Below are 21441 nucleotides of genomic sequence, written 5' to 3'. Positions count from 1 at the left end.
CTTACAGAGAAGAAAACTGAAACCCAGAGAAATAATGCATCTGGCTCATTGTCACAGTCCTAGTGTGAGAGGCTGAACAAAAACTGGTCGTTAGTGGTGATACCCTCTCCTCAGACTAACACCACTGAAATCCATTTCAATTTGGTTTTTCTGGCCATTAGTAAATATTTGAAGTCTGTGAGGTGATGAGGTCAAAAGGTTGAAAATGCAGAAGCACAATAGTGGTAATTACTAGGGATAATTTGACTGCAGTTCTCAGTCAAGAACATTATCAATAAATAATATAAACAAGGTACATCATATGTGATTTAGAGCCATTGCTCTTACCTGAATGTCTGAATATTCACATTCAGGTAATATATATTGGAAATCTAATAAACTAACAATCTAAAAGTCAGGAGAAGTATGAATGTATATTATTACAATAAGAATAAAATTGTGGAAAAAAACCCTCAAAATTTATATCCAAAAACAATATTAAGAAAATTATAGCAAATAAGTAGGAGGTTTGTGATGCTTTCTTAAATAACTTTGGTTAGGATATTATATATTTTTCAGTCAATAGGTATTTATTGGAATGAAAATAGCAATGTAAAGAAATATATCATACATGTAATTGTATAGTCAATATTACAATTAATATGTATATATATAGTATATTGTGTATATACATATATACAATATTATTTTGTATATATGCTCTCAAAACTACACAAAGTAATGTTAGTTACTCTGAGTTTTAATAAGATAATTCTATTTAGGCTATGACATTTTTGTGTAAAATTTCTTTTTATTAATTATTCTTACCTTGTGAGAATGAATTAAAAGCCAAAAGTCAAAATGTTATGAGTAGGGAAAACATTAAAATAAAGCACAACATTCAAGATAAAGTATATTTGATCAAGACATAATAAAGAGAAGAAATAAAAGAGGGAAGTTTTAGAGAAAAGAGTTTTTTCCTCCACCAGTTCAAACATTTGGATTCCAAGGCAATAGTACAAAAAGGGAGCCAAGAATCATTTGGCTAAATATTTAAAAGTTAACAAATTTTGGGCACCTGGATGGCTCAGTCAGTTGGGTATCCAACTCTTGATTTCAGCTCAGATCATGATTCCAAGGTTGTGGGATCAAGTCCTGTGTGGAGCTCCATGCTAAGCATGGAGCCTGCTTAAGATTCTCTGTCTCTTTCTCTCTCTGTCCCTCTCTCCCGCTCATGCACACTCTCACTCTGAAATAAAAAAAGTAACAACCTTTCTTGATAACATAACTTTATAAAAACACAATTAAAAAGTTAGTGTCAGCACATGGTTTTTAACAATACAAAATCAAAAAAAAAACATTAAACATAATTTCATTTAATTACTGATTTCCTTTATGTAATAATTGCTTAATAAATGATTTTTCCCAGAAAGTCTCTTACAATGTTTCATCTATTTTGGAAGACTATTTTTCTGGCCTAATGACTTTTCCAGTCTCATTTTCATTAAATAGTCTACAAATGATATTTCAGTATTATAGAGTAATATGGCATATGTATTCACATGAGAAAAAAGAAATTCATTATTATGTTGGATAGATAGCATGGCACCAAAGTATACCCAAACAAGGTAAGATAAGTAATAAGCCAGGAAAACACCTTTAGGACAAAATAAAAGCTGAACACCAAAGTACTTCAGACACATAGGAATACTCCCCGCACACAATGTTCTGCTTCACAGAAGATGTCCTCGTAATCCCTGTTGCTCCACATACATAAACAAAGCAAAACATTTGGGATTTATTCAAATCTAGCATGCAATTCAAATTTGTTCTTTATGAGATGCTCTCTCTAGAAACTGCTGCATCAAACAAATTGAAGAGCATGAATTTGCCTGAAACTGTGAGTCCAAACATCACTTATGCTAAAGCCTACATACACACTAAACAAAAATGTTAAACTTGACAAATATTTCCAACAGTTACACCAAAACTACAAACTCAGGATACAAATTTTTTTTGTAGAATATTATTATCTCAGTTATTTCAAACACACTCATAGAAAAAGACTGGGAGTAATCTTATCTTTAAGCGTAGATGGGATTTTTAGTCATTTGTGATTGTTTCTTTATCATTTTCTATGTTGAAATAGTGCATGTGTTCTATCTTTAAATATGTTGAACAGGGGCACCTGAGGGGCTCAGTTGGTTTTAGCTCAGGTCATGATCTCATGGACTGTGAGATTGAGCCTTGCATCAGGCTCTGTGCTGACAGCATGGAGCCTGCTCAGGACTCTCTTCCCTCTCTCTCTGCCCCTCCCCCCACTCACTCTCTCTCTCAAAATAAATGAACTTAAATTAATTAATTAATTAATTAATAAGTTGAACAGGTAAAAAGTCCTATAACAAGCCTCAGAAATATTGATATATGTTGACACAAAGCAATCAATTAATTTTTTTTTTGTATGAATGATCAACTATCTTCAATTCCACGTGATAGTGTTAGGACCCAGGTTACTTTCTAATCCCAAATAGAATCCTATGGGAAGTTTTGTCAACAGTTTTTCTGTAACCTAGATATTCTCTACCTACTTCATTCCATGTGTGTACAGAGTAACAAAATGTGGTTGTGTTAAGATTGAAAACAATTTTATTGATTTATTAGGAAGGTAAGAAAAATGCCTCATACACTTGGCTCATTTTAAATACTTAATCCAACAGATATTTATGAGAACAGTTCATTTCCAGGTGTAATGTTCCAGTGATGAAAAGCAGAAAATGTGATTCCCTGCTGGTAGTTCATAGTTTTGGAAAAGAGAAAGGTATATATATTATAAATATATGTTCCGTGCATGTGTGTGTGTGTGTGTTTGTGCGTGTGTGCGTGTGTATAGTATATATTTATATATAGTTGATATATAGAAGGTATATATACACAAGTGTATGCATTCATATATATGTGTATATGTATATTTGTGTGTACATTCTATGCATATTTACTTTTTAGATAAAGAATAAAACCAATGAAAATATATTTGTATTTGACAGAATTAATCAGGTAATTCATTGCAGTATGATTTTAATATGGGTTCTTGAACTTTGTGAAATAAAGCTAGAATTCGAATTTGAATTTTCTGTATGCTTATGATGGAAGCGAATCTAGTGATGGTGCCCCCAAATCCCCAACAGTAAAAGTGTGATTGGATTTGAGTTTCAGTGCTGACATTTATGAGTCTTGTGACAGTAAACAATTTAGTTCACTTGGCTGAGGCTTACTTTTCTCATCTGTATGCTACAGATTTATTTCAAGGAATAAATGAGACAATTAAATAAGATTAAATAAATTGATTGGTACAGTGTCTGACATTTAGTAAGTGCTCAATTATAAACCTGTGTGCATAAACATATATATGAAAAAAAATTGAGGTGCAGAAAGTTAAGTAAAATGGCTTATAGTCACACAGCTAAAAACTGATAAAGACTACGAATCCAAAGCCCATATCATTTCCACTCCCAATGTTTTTTTAATGTTTATTTTTATTTATTTTGAGAAAGAGAGAGAGAGAGAAGATGAGCAGGGGAGGAGCAAGACAGAGAAAGACAGAGAGAATCCCAAGTAGGTTCCCAACCATCAACACACAGCCTGACACAGGGCTTGATCCCATGAACTGTGAAATCAACTGAGTCGAAATCAAGAGTAGGACACTTAATCGACTAAGGCAGCCAGGCTCTCCAGAACTCCCAAACTTTTAAGACTAGAGTCACCATGACTCTTCCCGGATTCCATGGGATATTAAACAGTACTGTTTACCTACTATGGGTCAGGTATTAGTCTATGTTTTTTATTTAGGATTTATTAATTATCTGTAATCAAGATTTGATCTTGAAGTGGAAGTTCATGTTATAAATATTATCTCTTTTTATTAATATGGTTAAAATTTTTAATGATTCTGGTGTGCAAATAATAGAGTCAAGAAATTTACTTTTCTATGCAGACTCTAGAATGAAAACGTGTGGGAACTTTCTGACACTCATTCAAATGAAAATATGTATAATATCCTGGAAACAAAATAGCAACTTATCAAATATCTTGAAAGCGATTTTGTACTTTACACTGCCGGTGGCTAAATCCCAGTCATCCCATCTGACCAAAGGCAAAGAAACATTATTACTTTAGTGTACAGTAACATGTCTGTCAATTAGGAATGGCTGCAAGACAATCACTCAATACCATTAACTGAGTACCCACTTTGCACAAAATACTAAACATCACTACATAGCCATGAAATTACCAGGGGAGCCAAAGAGCCAGACTGTAATAAAGGTGTTATTTGATATTTGTGCTGTTTGATATTGTTTGGCAAAGTTAGTTTACTGTTAACTCTCATATTTTTAAATCAATTATATGCCTACAAAAGTATCTGTAAGACAAGTCAGAATAACTTCACTAAGCTACCCATACCAAGGGAAAAATCCAATAGTCGTGCCTTTACTACTGTAATCTACCATCTATCTCCTGTTGGCGGCACATCCTAAAGAAAAAACGCAATCATGTCATTCCTTTGCTTTAAACCATTCAAGGGGTCTTCATAATCTACACCATTCTTTCTGAAGAAAGTGGTCCAAGAGACATGTTCTGTATCAGAATCCTCAGAGTTTTAGGTTAAAACCTAATTCCTGCCCACTCATAGGAGCAGAATTCCCGAGGTTGCTGCCTAGAATCTGTATTTTTATAAAGCACCTCACATGATTGTTTTGCACGGGAAAACGTCTTTGCTCCTGGAAGCACAGGATCACGCTGATGATACCTGGCATGATTTACAGAAATCCCGATAATGAGGTCCTTATTTGCCTTTTGCAGCCTCATTTCCCAACGCCTTCTTTGCTGGTTATTAAGTGATTGTCCCTTAGTTCCAAATCCACTTTTCTTTGACCTGTTTCATGATACTGGCATTGGACCCTGTAAACATTTCTCACTGGTCAACTGTTGCGTTGTGAGGCATTATAAGTAGAGGATGTGGGAGGGGCATTGTAAAGCCATTATCAAGGGTGAGTCCCTTTACAGTTCTGAGTGCTATTTTTCTAGGCTGCTTACTGACTTCTATGGCAAGGTTACCAGAGGTATGGCTCATAGTGTTCCCATTCCGACACGTTTTGCCACAATCCAGGAGGTAGCTTCCTGCTTTCCTACTGTTAGGTGGCACTCTAGTGGCCTCTCTCATCGAGTGGGCAGCAGTCACAGCCTCCCCTGAGGTATGAATCTTACCCTTGGGGAAGCCATTTTCCAAATTTGTTCTTGCCTTGAGTTCTTTCTGCAGACTAAAAGAGTAGCTACTCTTTACATTTGTTGTCCCTACATTCTTTGGAATTCTCTTTTGTCTGTTTAGTAAACTTCAAGTTTTTGTATAACCTTCTTTCTGGATGCTCTCTGGCCCATTCTTGTTTTACAGTTTCTTCCAGTTTCTTTGAAGATTGCCTTTCTTAGTATCATCAGCAGCATTGATCTCCCATAATCAAAATTGTTTATTTAATTCTCTGCCACTCTCCTTAGTCTTTGAAACCCAAAGACCAGTATTCTATCATTTAGGTGTCTAACTCACAGAACACATACTAGGTACATAATACAAAATTTGCTCCTTAAATAGCTTTTTCTTCTCGTTCTCCTCTTTCCCCTTCTCCTCCTCCCCCCCTCCCCCTTCTTCTTTTTAATTTCTATTTTAAAGGGGGAAGTTTTGAGGGTCTATAATTTGGGGTGAGTGTTGAATAGACATACTTAGGGATGAATGAGCTTTTTGTCTTGTCTAAATCCATACAGCAACGTGCTTTGTAGACAAGGAATCTAGCACACTATAGTGATTTCTGTAACATTGAACACTGAGCTGTTAGGAATTGGACCAATGCCAGAATACATTTTTCATTGACCATTGACAATTAAACACCCATCAACTGGTAATGACGACTCCTAGTCACTTGTGACACAGACTAGGCAGAAAGGCTATGATCTAGATGGGAAAGGAATTTGATTTCATGACTCATCCTTGGAATCATGCACTGTCTCAAAATGTTGAATGACTGGAGCCCTCAATGAAAAGAAAGCTGCAAAATATAGGATTATTTATGAGAAATGTATGCATTCTATTGTAAAGAATATAATGTGCTATTTGATTTATGTATGTATACTTTTGGTGAACATTAAACATTTTCTCAGTTATTCCAGTTTTCAAAAGTTGCAAAACTGTTGCATGATGTACAGACAGAAACTTGGCGTCCAAAAGGAACACATTTTTCACATAGTTGCTCTTCAACAGTTGATTTTAAAATGTTAATAATAAATTTATTTAACATTTAACTTTTATCCCATTCACAAAATGAATATAATGGCAAGGATTATTTTCAGAACACAACCATTAGGAAATCTGTCCTGCATATGGAATAAGTTCAAGTTTGGCTTCTGAAGCAAGTAAAATGCAGTTGATTTGAATACATTTTTGATACTCCTCCAGCACTAATAATATGTAGCAACCACATCATTTCTGACTCAGAATATATGACTTATCAAAGAATTTCTGACCCTTGGGTTTTCAGTCTTCTATCTTATTCAAGAACTTATTCAAGTTCTCAACTAAGAAAAGTAATCTGACAATCGATAGAAGTGCATTTGTCCTAATATAAGCTACTGGCAGGAACATGGCGTCATGGTATGGGGATATACTCTGGACAGAATACCTATATAACTTACCTCTAAATTACGGGTATTTCATATGGTAAAAAACAAAAAACAAAAAACAAAAAAACAGGCTTAAATAACCAAAGGGTATAGATTTCTAAAAATTTCCTCTTCTGATAGCATTTATCTTCTAATTTTGTGACATACATACTTACGTAAAATGCCATTTTATTACTGTATACAATATTTGTTGTGCATCTCAGGAAACTTGCAATTATATATGGGAAAAAGAACAATTTTTTTTCCTTATATGTACATCACTGAATCCTTGGGAATTGAGTTTTACCCTCGAGGCCAAAATGTTTGTTTTCAATTATTTCATTTGGATTAAGTTATAAGTTTTTTTTTTTTCTGCTACATATTGCAACTAAATTATATTATTTGCAAATGAACAAAGGAAAATAACTGTATACGTCTATTTTAACTGGTACAAAGAAGAGAGAGAGATGGAGCCAATGTTATTCATTGTTTAAACAAATTTGTTAATCTACTAGATTTTTGTAAAAAATGTTCAAGAGTACTCCATATTATAAGACAGATCAAAAACTCTAAAATTATACATATTCCACAAACATTTATTAGGTGCCTATTAACACCACAAATCATGTACCTTTTATATCATTTAGTTTACTCCTCAAAACTGTGAGGTTTATAAAATATTTTTATATTTTACAAAATATAAAATGTTTTATGTTTACAAAATATAATTACAAAGTAAGATTACAAAATTAGATTCAAAGAGGCAAGATTAGTAAGATTCTAATTAGTAAGATTCCAAAATAACTTGTGGGGTAAGGAAAATAGTACATGCCAGGTGAAATATTAAATAGCAGTTGCCATAGAATCTCTTGTTAAAGGAAAGGGTTTAGTAGTGTAATACAGAGTTAGGTAAAATCAAACATGAAAATCAAACATATACCATTGGAATGATGCCTGATTTGATATCTGGTACAAGTTTACCTCTTCAGTTTTTCCTGTGGGTGAAACTGAATTACTGTAATAAAATTTGCACTCCTTACCTTTTTGCAGCACAGCGTGGTGGTTAAAAGCTTGGAGTCAGACTGCCTGGGTTAGATTACTAGGTCTGGAATTTACAAACTGTATAAATTTGGGCATGCTATTTACACATTTTGCTTCTCAGTTTTATTATTTGCTAAATGGAAATATAAGTATTACCTATCTTCCAGTTTTGTGTGGATTAAATAGTATCTTACAGATCTTACTTGACTTAAAATGGGGTTACATGACAGAAAACCCATCATTACTTGAAAATATTGCAAGTCAAGAATGCTTTTAATATATCTAACCTCCTGAGCATCATGGCTTAGCCTAGCTTGCCTTAAACATGGTCGGAACACTTACATTAGCCTACAGTTGGGTAAAATGTTGACTATGTCATGTAATTTATTAAATACCATACTGACCTTGAAAAACAGAATGGTTGTTTGAGAACAGACTCGTTACAAGTATATCAGTTGTTTACCCTTGTGATTACTGTCTGTCTGTCTGGGAGCTTCTGCTTATTACTGCTGCCCAGCATCATGAAAGGGAGTATCTTACGCACATTGCTAGCCTAGGAAAAGATCCAAATTCAAAATTCAAAGTGTGGTTTCCACTGAGTTTGTATTGCTTTCACACGGTAGGTCATAAACCATTGTAAGTCAGAGACCATCTGTATGTGGCATATATTCATTACTGGCTCTTAAGCTTCAACTGTTTTTTTAAATGACTAAATATTATGATTAATAGTTTAGTCTTTATCAGATAGCTTAATTACAAACACGTGCATATAATTGTCACACGTTCCTTTTACGTGATTTTTTTTATTAGGTTCTTTTTAGTTTTCGAAAGAAATTCTACTTTTTTTCTAATGTGTTTTGCTTAGCATTCTAAAGGCACTTTATCTACTCAACAATTCTCTAAACAGGTTTAGTTGATAAACAAATGAATGGATGCTAATGGCTTCTGATTGTTTTCCAGTGTCATTTAATGCTGTAATACAAATCAATTTAATGATGCAAAATTCTCCAATGTTATGAAAAAAAGTTGCTCTGCTTAGGTATTTGCAGCATGACTATCATCATTCTAAAAGCAGATTATAAAAATGCATAGTAATTTCTATTATGATCTACATATAATGATTTGCAAGGCACTTCAATTGGTGCAAAATTAAAACTGACTTTATTTTGCATTTTGAAGAGTTGCAAGGGCAAGGGTTGTAAACATACACAAATAAGGATTATATTATGATTTGACACATGTGCTTGACATGCCTCCATATACTAGAACTTACCTTTCAAAATGTAGAACTAGGTTGTGAGAGATGTCAAAATTACAGGACCTAACAGCTCTTATCTCTAGACATGTCATGGTCAGCCATCATTAAAGTTCCCTGATCTTGCCCACAACAATGTGGAAATCTAAACATAGAGGTCTCACTGCCAATCATTATTTAAGGTGCGTTGTTGCCTTTGGAGCAGTCACCATAGCAATAGAAGTGAATTCATTAAAAGTATTATAGCTTCCTAATACACTTGAAAAAATTATGGGCTCCAGTCAGCAGGAAACCCAAGTTGTCCATTTAGTTTCATCTGTTTCAAATGAAGCCACAGAATATCTTCTGTAATTACCTGTCTCATTATAGAATGTCATAAGATTCAGCTTTTTTTCCCTAAGAAAAGATGTTTAAAAACATATTTCCAAAGCAAGCTCTGAGTATGATTTCATATTGTTGGAAGAAAGATGAGGCAGAATTTCAGGAACAAATATGCAGATAAACTTTATGTAAGAATTTTGTACATCAAAAAAACGACTCTGAAATTGTTTACCTACTAAAATGACTGAAGTTCTAATCTCTCCAAAGTAGTGTTAGCATAGAAGTTGTATTATGTTTACTTTACATTAAATTTACATGGTTATATATTTTCTCCCCATTAGTCTCTCACTTTTTTTCTATTCCTTTCTTTTCCCCTTTTACTTTATCTGTAAATGATCACACATAATATTCATGAAATATTTCTATTTATTGTTTTTCTTGAATACAGTTTCTCCCTTGTTATTAACAAGTGCAAGTAGGATTCACTTCTCCATGATAATGCCAACTAAAATTTATAACATAATGCATAGTCAGTAAAGTATTTTTTAATTAATCATGATAGTGATGATGATGATGATGATTGATGATGATGAGGGTATTTAGTTAGAACACTTGACTCCTAATTTTTTTTCTATTTATTATCACTATTTATCTATTTATCTATTTATTCTATCTAACCTATTTACTATCACTTATTATCACACTTATTATCACCAATAAGTGTTCTTATATATAGACAATGTCACACATTCCTGATTTCCAGTTGAGCATCTTCTATCTAGTCTCGTTAACATCTACCTAAGTATAGCAACCCCTTATTGTGAATATCTGCGTCGAAGATACTTTGTATGTCTGTAATCCTTGTAACATCTTGTAAGCTAGGTATTTGTTGTCATCCAACATTGACAAGAGCAGCTGAAATTCAGAAAAGAAAGGTGACGTGTCCATGGTCACCCAATTAAGATGTGACAGATCCACAATATGAACTCTGGTTTCTCCTTCAACTGTGTGACACAGCATTTATGAAAATTGAGTCCTGTTTTTAGAGTCAAAAAAAGTGGATGTAGCCTCCTTACTGAATGAGCAAACTTGGGCAAGTTGTTTAACTTTTTTGAATCTGAATCTCCTCCTCTATCTAAATATAACATTAATCTTGGCCTAATGTCCAGCAATTGATGCTACAGAATGTAATTTTCTTTATTACCATTTTTTCCTTTCTCCCTCATTTTTACTTTTTCCCCCTCCTGTCATCTTCCTTCTCTGTCATGGAAGGGTAAAATAACTGTCCACGTTCAATTTCTGGCTCCATTTTGTTACAACCTATATGATGTTGGGGGCATTACTCTGGCATCTGAACTACTTTTCCTAGATCACAAATAAGGGATGCCCAGGAAGAGTATGTACCATGGTTAGTATACTGTAGGCACTCGATAAATGTTGATTCTCTCCTTTCATCTTTGCTTTTTAAAATATGAAGTTCTACGTAAATGTCAGGTCTTATTATTATTAGGAACCGAAAGGGTGTCATCAAATTTACATTTAATTTGGTATCCAGAGAGACCCAGAAAAGGGCATTTAAATGTGTTCTAACATTTCAAGTGCTGTTTGCTGACGCGGTGCCATGGTGTTTGCTGATTATTTGGAAAACAACACTTCTCTGTTCTCTAGACAGGGGAAAAAAATTCTCTTTCTACTCATAATTGACCCTTGAAGGTGTCTATTGGACACCAATGTCTCATATATTATTTGAGCATTGGTCTTTTCCAAATACTCTCGCAATGCTGAGATTTTATTATTCTCAGGTTGAAATTTGCTCCTTTCTCTTGGTGTTAATTTCTTTTGTCGTAACTACGGAAATCGTGAGATCTGGTTCTCCTTGTTAAATTAGCTAATTTAATATTTACTCAGTAGCCTCTCCTGACCACTATTCTAGTCCCTTTCCATCACTCCACAGTGGCCCCCAAATCAAAACTTCGTTTATTACTTATTCCTTCCTTGCCAACTCTCCTTCAGCCTGCATTTTCCTTCTTTACTGGGCCTGTTTTCCTCACGATTTCCCCTTTTCCTTTGTCTCCCTTATTTTCTCTTTCTGGTGTCCTCTGCCTTCAGCTTCTCTGACATCCTTTTTTTTTTTTTTTTTCTTTTCTTTCTTGCCATTTCTTCCTGGCTGTGATCTAATCTCCCCTCTTCAAAATCAAAAATGACTATTTTTCACAAGGTACAAAGAAGGTGGGTTCAAGGAGGTAGGTAGGATGTCTGTAAAGAACATAAATGTTTATATAACAAAATATATGGCAAAAGAGGGATTCTGGCTCAGAAGTGCTTCGTGTGGGTAGTTAGAATTTTCTGTGGTGGATATTTTTGAAACATTCCATTCCCAATGCTAACGAGTGGAGGTTTGAAGTGTGTCCAGTAAATGAAAGCATGTCTGAGGAGACCTTAGAGAAATCATAACCTTGCTAGGAGGTAGTGCAAAATTAATTCTGCATTTTTAGTGCGTTTCAGTTCCTTGTCTGGGATTCCATTGTTATGTCACTCCTGTCACTTGATGACTATGGCTTACTGATGTTATCTTTCCGTGTTTCATTGTTAGTTGCATGGAATGTATTTAACTGTTCATGCTGCTGTCTGTTTTCTGGTGTTCCACTTGCCTTTCAAGTCTTTATTTTTTCCTGCTTGTTGAAGATGAATTTGTAATATTTTTCTAGAGGTGAGTTACAACTTGTGAAGTTCAAACACATGATGTTGACATCTCTTTTTGTCGAGTGTCAAATTTTTGTGGATATTTCCCTCAGATGTTTTTGAAAGCAAAATTTATGAATGTATAAATAGGTAACTGAATCAAGATACTGCTTTAATAAATTTTCTGCTAGATTATTACAAAATATTTGTTTCATTTCTCAATATATATAAACATGTACTTCTGTGAAATGATTCTAAAACTTGTAATTTATATGAAATTATAATAAAATTTCACATATATCATCTTTAGATTCACATAAACTCTGTGAAGTAGGTAAAGCAGATATTGTCCTTGTTACTTATAGATGAGATAAGGGCTTCTAGAAGTTTTGTGACATTCTCAAGTTTACATGGCTAGGAAGGGGTCAAGACTGGAATACTTCAGTGTACTGTTTATTCATAATTCATTATTCTTTCCAGAAATTTAAAAATCACTGATATAAATGTGTATAAAATGTTATCTGTCTTAATGACTTTGGATAAAAATCATTCACATTTTCTGTCATTGTTATCATAATAGCTACAATTTGTCAGCCACCAGACTTATATTATTTCTTGTTTTTACAAGAGATCTATAAGCCACGTCTAATTAGTCCCAGATTATAAATGAGAAAGATGATGTCCAAGGATTTTAATAACATGTCCAAAGTTATTATTTCAGGAACTAGTCTTGCATTTTAATTTATTGAGTGTTCATCATTTCTTCTGCTTTATACAACATAATTTCTAAATAATTTCTTTAGTCCCACTTTGTTTTACAGTTAGGAAATATTTTATGACTGTTATCTGGTTGAAAGGAAAACCAGTGAGAAGGAAATAAAAACCAATGAGCTGCAATATAGCAGTAGCAGAACTTTGAGGTAGTAATGTCCTCTCTGAACCCTTTTGTCTAACACTGATTTATCAGTGACTTAGATACATGTGTAGTGGTCAGCCTCTCAGTGACCACTGAGGCCAGCTTCAGACTGAGATACAAAATAATCAGAATATCTTGCACAAACGTATGCATATACGCACTCATATACTGCTCAAGTGTAATGAATTTCAATGATATCAACTGTATTTGTTTTCTACTGCTATGGAACAAATTGCCACAATGTCAGTAGTGTGAAACAATACAAGCTCTGCCCTGGATTTCCACCAAAGAAATCAGTGTGTCATCCCGGGTTGTTTTTCTTTCAGGACCTGAGGTTGTCTTGCAAGCTCATGCGGTTCCTCCTTTTCAGTGGTAGGACTGGGGTCCCCGTTTTCTTGCTGGTTGTCAACAGGGTCCCTCTCAGTCACTCAAGACCACTGGCATTGTTTTGCCACGTGATTCTCTCTCCGACTCTCCTAGCATGGCAGCTCACTTCTTCAAGCCCCAGGAGGAGAATGTCTCACTCTAGTCTGCTAAGACAGAATTGTCTGTAATGTAGCACAATTACAAAGTGACTATCCCAATACCTTTGCCTTAAAATGTAATGTAATTGAGAGGACCTATCCAACCATTTTGCCATACTCTCTTACCTACAACCAAGTTACAATTCAACTCACACTCAAGGAGAGGAGTTTCTAAAAGGACATGACTCATTGGGTCATGGAAATATTGAAACATTCATCTTAGAATTTTGTTTAACATACCAACTCACAAAGCAGAATTTACTAAGAGGAGCAAACACATCCCACTTTCTCTTTCCTCTTAAGCTGATAGGAAAATGACATATGATTACAGAGAATCTAACATCAGGCACCTGTTCACAACAAGCACTGAGAAGAATCAAGTTTTTCCTCATCCATCTATGGCAAATAGATGATGTGCGTTTGCTCACTATTGTCTGTTGAAAATTATATCTTGCATTGTCTTTTGCTGTTTCTCATCTACTTGCAACCTGATAGATTTCTGATGCTGTGAATTCATTGAAACAAGTAATAATTAGAGGCAATTAAGTTGCATATATTTTTTTAAATATGAGAATATATAAAAGTTTATCAACTGTAGAGAATTTAAAATATATTTACCATTTCTTTTCAATTTGTATGTATAATAAGAGCACAGGGGAGTTTTAAAATGTTCTTAAACATTACCTATGTGGTTTTTTTTTTCCTGCAAATGTTTTTAGCTTTAATGAAGACTAAAATAGGATAACATTGAACAATAATGTTCCCGAGAAAACACAATTTCGCAACTGGTAGGTTATAAGGGTTTCCACTCAGTGAGAACCCAAGAGTCAGAGTCTAAGATTTACTAACAGTGAATCCGTGTCTTACGAGGGAAGCCTTATTTGCAGCTCAGTACTCTCTATTGGCTGAAGACATGAGTGGCTGTAATATGGATGATGATTTATCACATAACAGTAAGATTTTCCTATTGTAGCATTTAAATTAGTCATGTAACAGGGAGGATCTTTTCTGTTCTTATTCATTCAAAGGCATTTGTTCGAGTTGTATCTTTCCTTCTCACGTCAAAGAAAACATTAGACATGATTAGCTGCAGGTATCTGTGCTTCATGATATCCAAGCAAAGTCCTTTTCATATTTCATCTTATAATTGTATTTGCAACTTAATGTTTGAAGTGTCAGTCTTTGTAAAATTAGCTCATCTTGTTATGATCTGGAGCTTTGATGTGAGTGAAAGGCTTCAATTGCAATGCGGAGTCACATCTGAGAGTAAACTGCATAGACAAAGAGACTTACAAGGCTAGTAAATCAAATACTCTGAGCTGTCTATGTGGATTATGAGATAGTATTTGCATAACTTTGAAGTATTTATACTGATGAAATTACAATAATTAAAATCATTGCTGTGTCAATTGCTAGATGCCACAAGGCATAGCAATTACTAGCATGCAAATCAGACTTTGTGTAAGCATTTTAAAGAATAATTACCTTATTTGATTCAGATGTGTCTGAAAGGCATTAGGAATCATTTGAGCTATTTTGCCTTCAACAATTTTAAGGCTCGTAGATAATGTTGTTATTATCAATTATTTACTTTTGTATATCACTTTTCCTTATTTTGGTTGAAACTAAATGCCACAGATAAAATAAAAACACACAACTTTGCTGTAACTAGGAACAATTTACAATATCAGTTCAATCTGCATCTTTCTTAAGCAAACATTTTTCTTTCTAATGGGCTTGACTCTGTTATGTCATCAGTTTCATGCTAAATAGCTAATATGTACTCAATGTGTACGTTCACACAATTTAAGATCACAGTTGTGAATTGCAGGAACATACCAGAGTAAAAAATCCACATGTAATAGTTTGTGAAATATTCTCTCAAATATATCTGTCACAGGATATGAATAGGTGGTCACTTGGCCAGCTGAGAATTTTAGGTCTTCACATTGCAAATGTTTTACTTTCTAAATTTAGCACCAAACTTGAAATAACACATTGAAATCAGAGCTGACGTATTGCAGTATGTGATAATTTAGAAACCATGAAGTACTTTCCCCAAGACTTTAAATAAAGTGGCAGCTAATACAGGTTTATTCCATATGATGTTTCTTTAACAGCATACCAAGTCTTGATCCATTTTTGATCTACGGGGTTAGTAATATGAATATAAAGGTTTTTTAAAAGCATGCATCATGCAGAAAAATTCAGTTATACATGACTGAATAGAGGCAGTAATTTTTATGAGGATTATTGCCCAAACTGTTTTCTTTTTGGAGGCTTGATCAATTTGCTCAAGTCTCTTAATAAATAGTTTCATTAAATAGGTAGCTTATGAGTTATTACTATGAAAAATTCAGGGAGTTTTATGATAAAAGCTTTGCTGTTTTTAACATCTATTAGTTTGGTTTGTTGTCTGGAAACTCCGGAAAATATACCAGATTTTGTTTTGACTTCTCTTTCCTGTTGAGTGACTGTGAGTAATCTATTTGACTCTTTCCATGTATTTTAAACTGTAGTTTCATTATTTTATTTTATTTTTATTTTATTTTTTTTTTTAAAGAGAATTAAGAAATCCAGATTCCTGAGTTTTTTTTTTTTTCAACGTTTTTTATTTATTTTTGGGACAGAGAGAGACAGAGCATGAACGGGGGAGGGGCAGAGAGAGAGGGAGACACAGAATCGGAAACAGGCTCCAGGCTCCGAGCCATCAGCCCAGAGCCTGACGCGGGGCTCGAACTCACTGACCGCGAGATCGTGACCTGGCTGAAGTCGGACGCTTAACCGACTGCGCCACCCAGGCGCCCCTCATTATTTTAAATAAAGCTTTCAGTCGATTTGTTCCTTTCAATTCTTTTCTATCTAATAAAGATACTTAGAAAAAAAGTTCCACTGATGACTCCTAATTACATTGGTTTATAGCAACATTTTACGTGACTTAGTTAGAGGGCCTGTTACAACCCATAGTAAAGTAAAAAATGTTCCTTTGTTCCCTGTGGCAAAATAAATTGATCATTAATATACACACTGAGCAGAAAGTTGGGCAACATGAATACTTTTAGCATTACAATGCATTTGAATAATAGTGTCATTATCGTAAGTTCTCTCCTTAACAAAAGATATATGTGCCCGACCAAAATGGATCATAGTTCTCTAGAACACATCGAGTCAGGATTTGCAAAACAATCTAAATTCTTTTAATTTTCCAAAGCTTCTGCAGAAAGCCTCACCAAAAATTAGCACTGACCAAATTATACCCCAATTTTGTCTTAGTATACTAAGAAAAGGAAGTGGCCACTTATACATGGGTTATCTTATTTCATTTTTTAACATGGTTTGCATTCAGAACATGTGCTTATTAGCACATGCTTTCTGCTGACATGCTTATATTCATGCAATATTCTTAATGTTTACAGAATAGCATAATACTATAAAGCCGAGCATACAATGCAGTATAGACTTCATATGGTCCAAAGCAATGACTCAAAACAAGCTTAATCATAGAATGCCCTGGAGAATTTCTTCCCTAGGGTTGCAGAATCAGAACCTCGGAGAGGTCAGCCTTGGACTCGACATTATGAAGTTCTCCAGAGATGTTTATGCATAGTCAGGTTTGGGTTTCAGATGTTGGGTTTCAATGTCCATGGAGAACACCTAGAGCATATAGATGTGTCCCACACACCATCAATTGGGTGAGCAATTGGTACTTAAAAGTTTGTTAACCATGTATTTATTTTTCTTTCTTAAAGCAAATACATTTTACCTGTTTTGTATATAGCCTCAGTACAAAGTTCGCTGTGAAAAAAATTTATAGCCAAAAATAATTTAAAACATTTGTTTGGGGGTGCCTGGGTAGCTCAGTCGGTTAAACATCCTACTTCGGCTCAGGTCATGATCTCGTGGTTCACAAGTTTGAGCCCCATGCCAGACTCAGTGCTGACAGCTCAGAGACTGGAGCCTATTTCTTATTCTGTGTCACCCTCTTTCTCTGCCCCTCCCTGTTCATGCTCTGTCTCCCTCTCTTTCTCTCAAAAATAAACATGTATAAATATATATATATATATATATATACACACATATATATATATATATATATATATGTATATATATATGTATACATATATATACATATATGTTTTTATATATAGTGCTTTTATAGTAGATGTAACTTTTGACAAATATTTATGTCTCTAATAAGATCTCTTTTCTTCATAAATATATAGGAATGGGTGGATCTCTTCTTAACATGATAATAACGAAGTATATATCAGAAAACAAAATTTGCCATCATGTATAATGGTGAAATAGCAGAATTTCCAAGAAACCACACAAAATAGTTTACTATCTACATTTTTTAATACTGTTTTGAGGTGCTACTTAATACAGTGGAGGAATACAGAAAGGAAGAAAAGTACTAAAAGGTGTCAGGTATCTCAAAATCCATCTGTATCTTCAAAGTCATACTAATGAGAAACAAACTGATTTTGCTAATAGTGTCTGTAAAGACTGAAGTTTATGTGGAAAAATAAAGCTATAAGAATGAGAAAATTATAAAAAAGAAAGAAATGATCACATGATTGCAAATGACAGAAAACAAGGCCTAACAAATAGAGACATATGTTATGAAGTTTTATTCACAAAATGTATGTTACACTGGTACTGCCATTCATAGATGAAAGAGTCCAGAAGTTAAGCAATGTATGTATTAGAATATGGTATAAATAGCATTTCACATTAGTAGGAAAATATGGTTTTAAAAATGTATTGAGGGAATTCTGCTTCTGGGTAACGTATAGTCGTAGGGACCAGAAAAACTGTCCTGCCTGAAAAAATAAAAAAAAAAAACAAAAAAACCAGACAATATACATAAATACAATGGTTTGCAGACACTGAATATAGGACAACATAGTACAGTGACCACTGAGACAGGACTGGCAATTAAAACAAGCCCTAAAAGTTTCCCAGTTTACTGCCTGGAGAGAAATTCCAGAACACAGTGCAGTACGGATCACCAAGATAGAATTCAGCCATCTCCTTAAATTATGGAGATAGAATTGGGAGTACAGAGAAGTCACAGATTACCAGAGAGGAAAGAACTGCACAGAAAAAGAACTCCAGAGATCTGCAAGGGGATCCACCTCAAACCTTCATGTAATTACTGATTGGATTGGTGCATCCTATCCAAGGCTGGGAAACAAACAAACAAACAAACAAAAGCAACAAGGAAACAATCCCCATAATTCATGAGAGTCAGGAGATTTGTATTATCACCAGCCAGAGTGGAAAACCTTGTGATTCATGGGACATCAGATAGAGTACTTAAAAAGATATTTTCTCACTAGTGGAGCACAATTAGTCTTGAACCACAGACGATCTGGTCTTGCACATTGAAGCTTAAAAAGCAAAGCCCAGGGGTGCCTGGGTGGCTCAGTCAGTTGGGCGTCTGACTTAGGCTCTGGTCATGACCTCACCGTTCGTGGGTTCAAGCCCCGTGTGGGGTTCTGTGCAGGCGGCTCAGAGCCTGGAGCCCGCTTCCGATTCTGTGTCTCCCTCTCTCTCTGCCCCTCTCCTGTTCATGCTCTGTCTCTGTCTCAAAAATAAATAAACATTAAAAAAAAATTTAAAAAAAAGCAAAGCCCAAACAGATCAAGTTATTTCTAAGTAATTTAACTGCATCCTAGTGCAATGCCCAAGAATATTTATAGAAATACAAAAAACAAAACAAAACAAAACAAACAAAACAAAAAACCAATCCAGCATTCAGCAATATGACATTAAAAATGCCTGACATCTGGGGCGCCTGGGTGGCTCAGTCGGTTAAGCGGCCGACTTCGGCTCAGGTCATGATCTCGCGGTCTGTGAGTTCGAGCCCCGCGTCGTCGGGCTCTGTGCTGACAGCTCAGAGCCTGGAGCCTGTTTGAGATTCTGTGCCTTCCTCTTTCTGACCCTCCCCTGTTCATGCTCTGTCTCTCCCTGTCTCAAAAATAAATAAAACGTTAAAAAATAAAAATTAAAAAAAAAATGCCTGACATTTAACCAGGGACGCTTGGGTGGCTCAGTCAGATAAGTGTCCAATTTTTGATTTTGGCTCAGGTCATGATCTCACGGTTCATGGGTTGAGCCCCACGTTGGGCTCTGCACTGGCAGTGCGGAGCCTGCTTGGTATTCTCTCTCTCTCTCTCTCTCTCTCTCTCTCTCTCTGCCCCTCCCATACTTGTGCTTTCCCCCAATCCCAAAATAAATAAATAAACTTTTTAAAAAATGCCTGACATTTAACCAAAGATTATTAGAGAAACAAGAAATACAATCCACAATAAAGAAAAATCTTAATCCATAACTACACTGTGAAAAATGATAAAGATTATATAATTAGAGAAAAGGATAAAACAATTATAACTATATTCCATATGCTCAAGAAAGTAGAGAAGGATTTGAGTAGGTTATTTCAAGACATAGAAGATACAAAACATATACTATAGATCTAAACACAGGAATTAAGAACCCCAGAATGGTAAATATGTACATAAATATAACATTTCTTTTTTTTCTTTTAAAATATTTTTGTAGGTTAATCAACCATTTTATTTATTTATTTTTTCAAATCTTTCCTTATTTGTTTTTGAGAGAGAGACAGAGACAGAGAAACAGAGAGACAAAGAATCCCAAGCAGGCTCTGCACTGTCAGCACAGAATTCAATGCAGGCTTTGAAACCACGAACCATGAGATCATGACCTGAGCCGAAATCAAGAGTCAGATGCTCAACTGACTGAGCCAGCCAGGTGCCCCTAATCAGCTATTTTAAACCAAAATAACAGTTATGAAGTTTGATATTTTCAACATATTAGGACTAAAATGTATATTAACAATAATACAAAGGCCAGGAAGGGGATAGTGGAAGATCACTCTCCTGAGAAAACTACGATGTATATCGCACAGAAGGAAAGGAAAGGTTGCTCTCTTCCTATTCTGAGTTACACTCCTCATTGAAGCTTATAAGCATGACTGCTTATTTTCCATGATTTCTTAAGATTCCTTTCTAAATTCTGGCTGAAATCTCTCTCTTGATAAGGCTCAGACATTAGTTCCCCCTGCACAGACCTGGAGAACCTATGTTGTCATTGTGGTTTGATCTCACGATGCCATTTTTCCCCTCGGGTTACCCATGCCCACCTATTCCCCCTTCATTCATCCCAAATTTCTCATGTAAATCACCCTTGAAAAATGAATCTGACCACCCGTCCATCAGACACACGCGAATGAATTCCAGCTAAGTCTGAGATGGGTTTCCAGTTACAAAAAACTAACAGTGGAGCTGAGCCAACTAGGGAAGTGATTTTTATTTAGAGAACAGAGATGTTTTAATTCAGTACCAAATTATGAAGGCTGTATATGCGCTTTCCTTTTGTCCTTTTATAATGAACTATTGAGAAACTTGCCAGCAGTGAAAATTAACCTGGTGTCCATGATCACTTTTGTTTTCTTGCTCTGGCTACTGTAACCTTAGAGGAACAAAATATTCTTTCAATTGCTTAGAAGATTGAAATAGAATCCCACATCACGAAGGAAGGACTCTGAAATAACTACTGTACATTGTAAATTTGATAAGCATTGTTAAGTCAGCTTTTCTCCTATGAACTTCCCAACCTGTGCTCTGGTTTTCCATTTTAACAGAGACATATCCTGACATACTTTTAAGCAGACAGAGTGTGACAGACCTGTGAATAATCTGAGATCAGTCCTCAGTTCCTGTTGTTTCTCCAACACCACAATTTAAGAGCTGCCCTTTCTTGCTTGGATAAAGGGAAAGGGAAACAATGACATCGAAACTCAGTGGAGAGTCTCCCTTGATACAAATTTATTCCTGAAATTTAACATTTTACAGAAGATATCTACTTTAATTTTTAAATAAATCAAATAGTAAAATGGATGTGGTAAGCAAGAAAGGGCTATTTAAATGAGTAAAATAGAATGTAAAAAGAGAGTACAATTAAATAAGTAACAAAAACAATGTATAGTAGGC

The sequence above is a fragment of the Panthera uncia genome, chromosome F2, assembly GCF_023721935.1.
Source record: "Panthera uncia isolate 11264 chromosome F2, Puncia_PCG_1.0, whole genome shotgun sequence".
NCBI classification, from domain to species: Eukaryota; Metazoa; Chordata; class Mammalia; order Carnivora; family Felidae; genus Panthera; species Panthera uncia.
The sequence above is the reverse complement of the archived record's forward strand: the minus strand, read 5'-3'. Positions refer to the sequence as shown.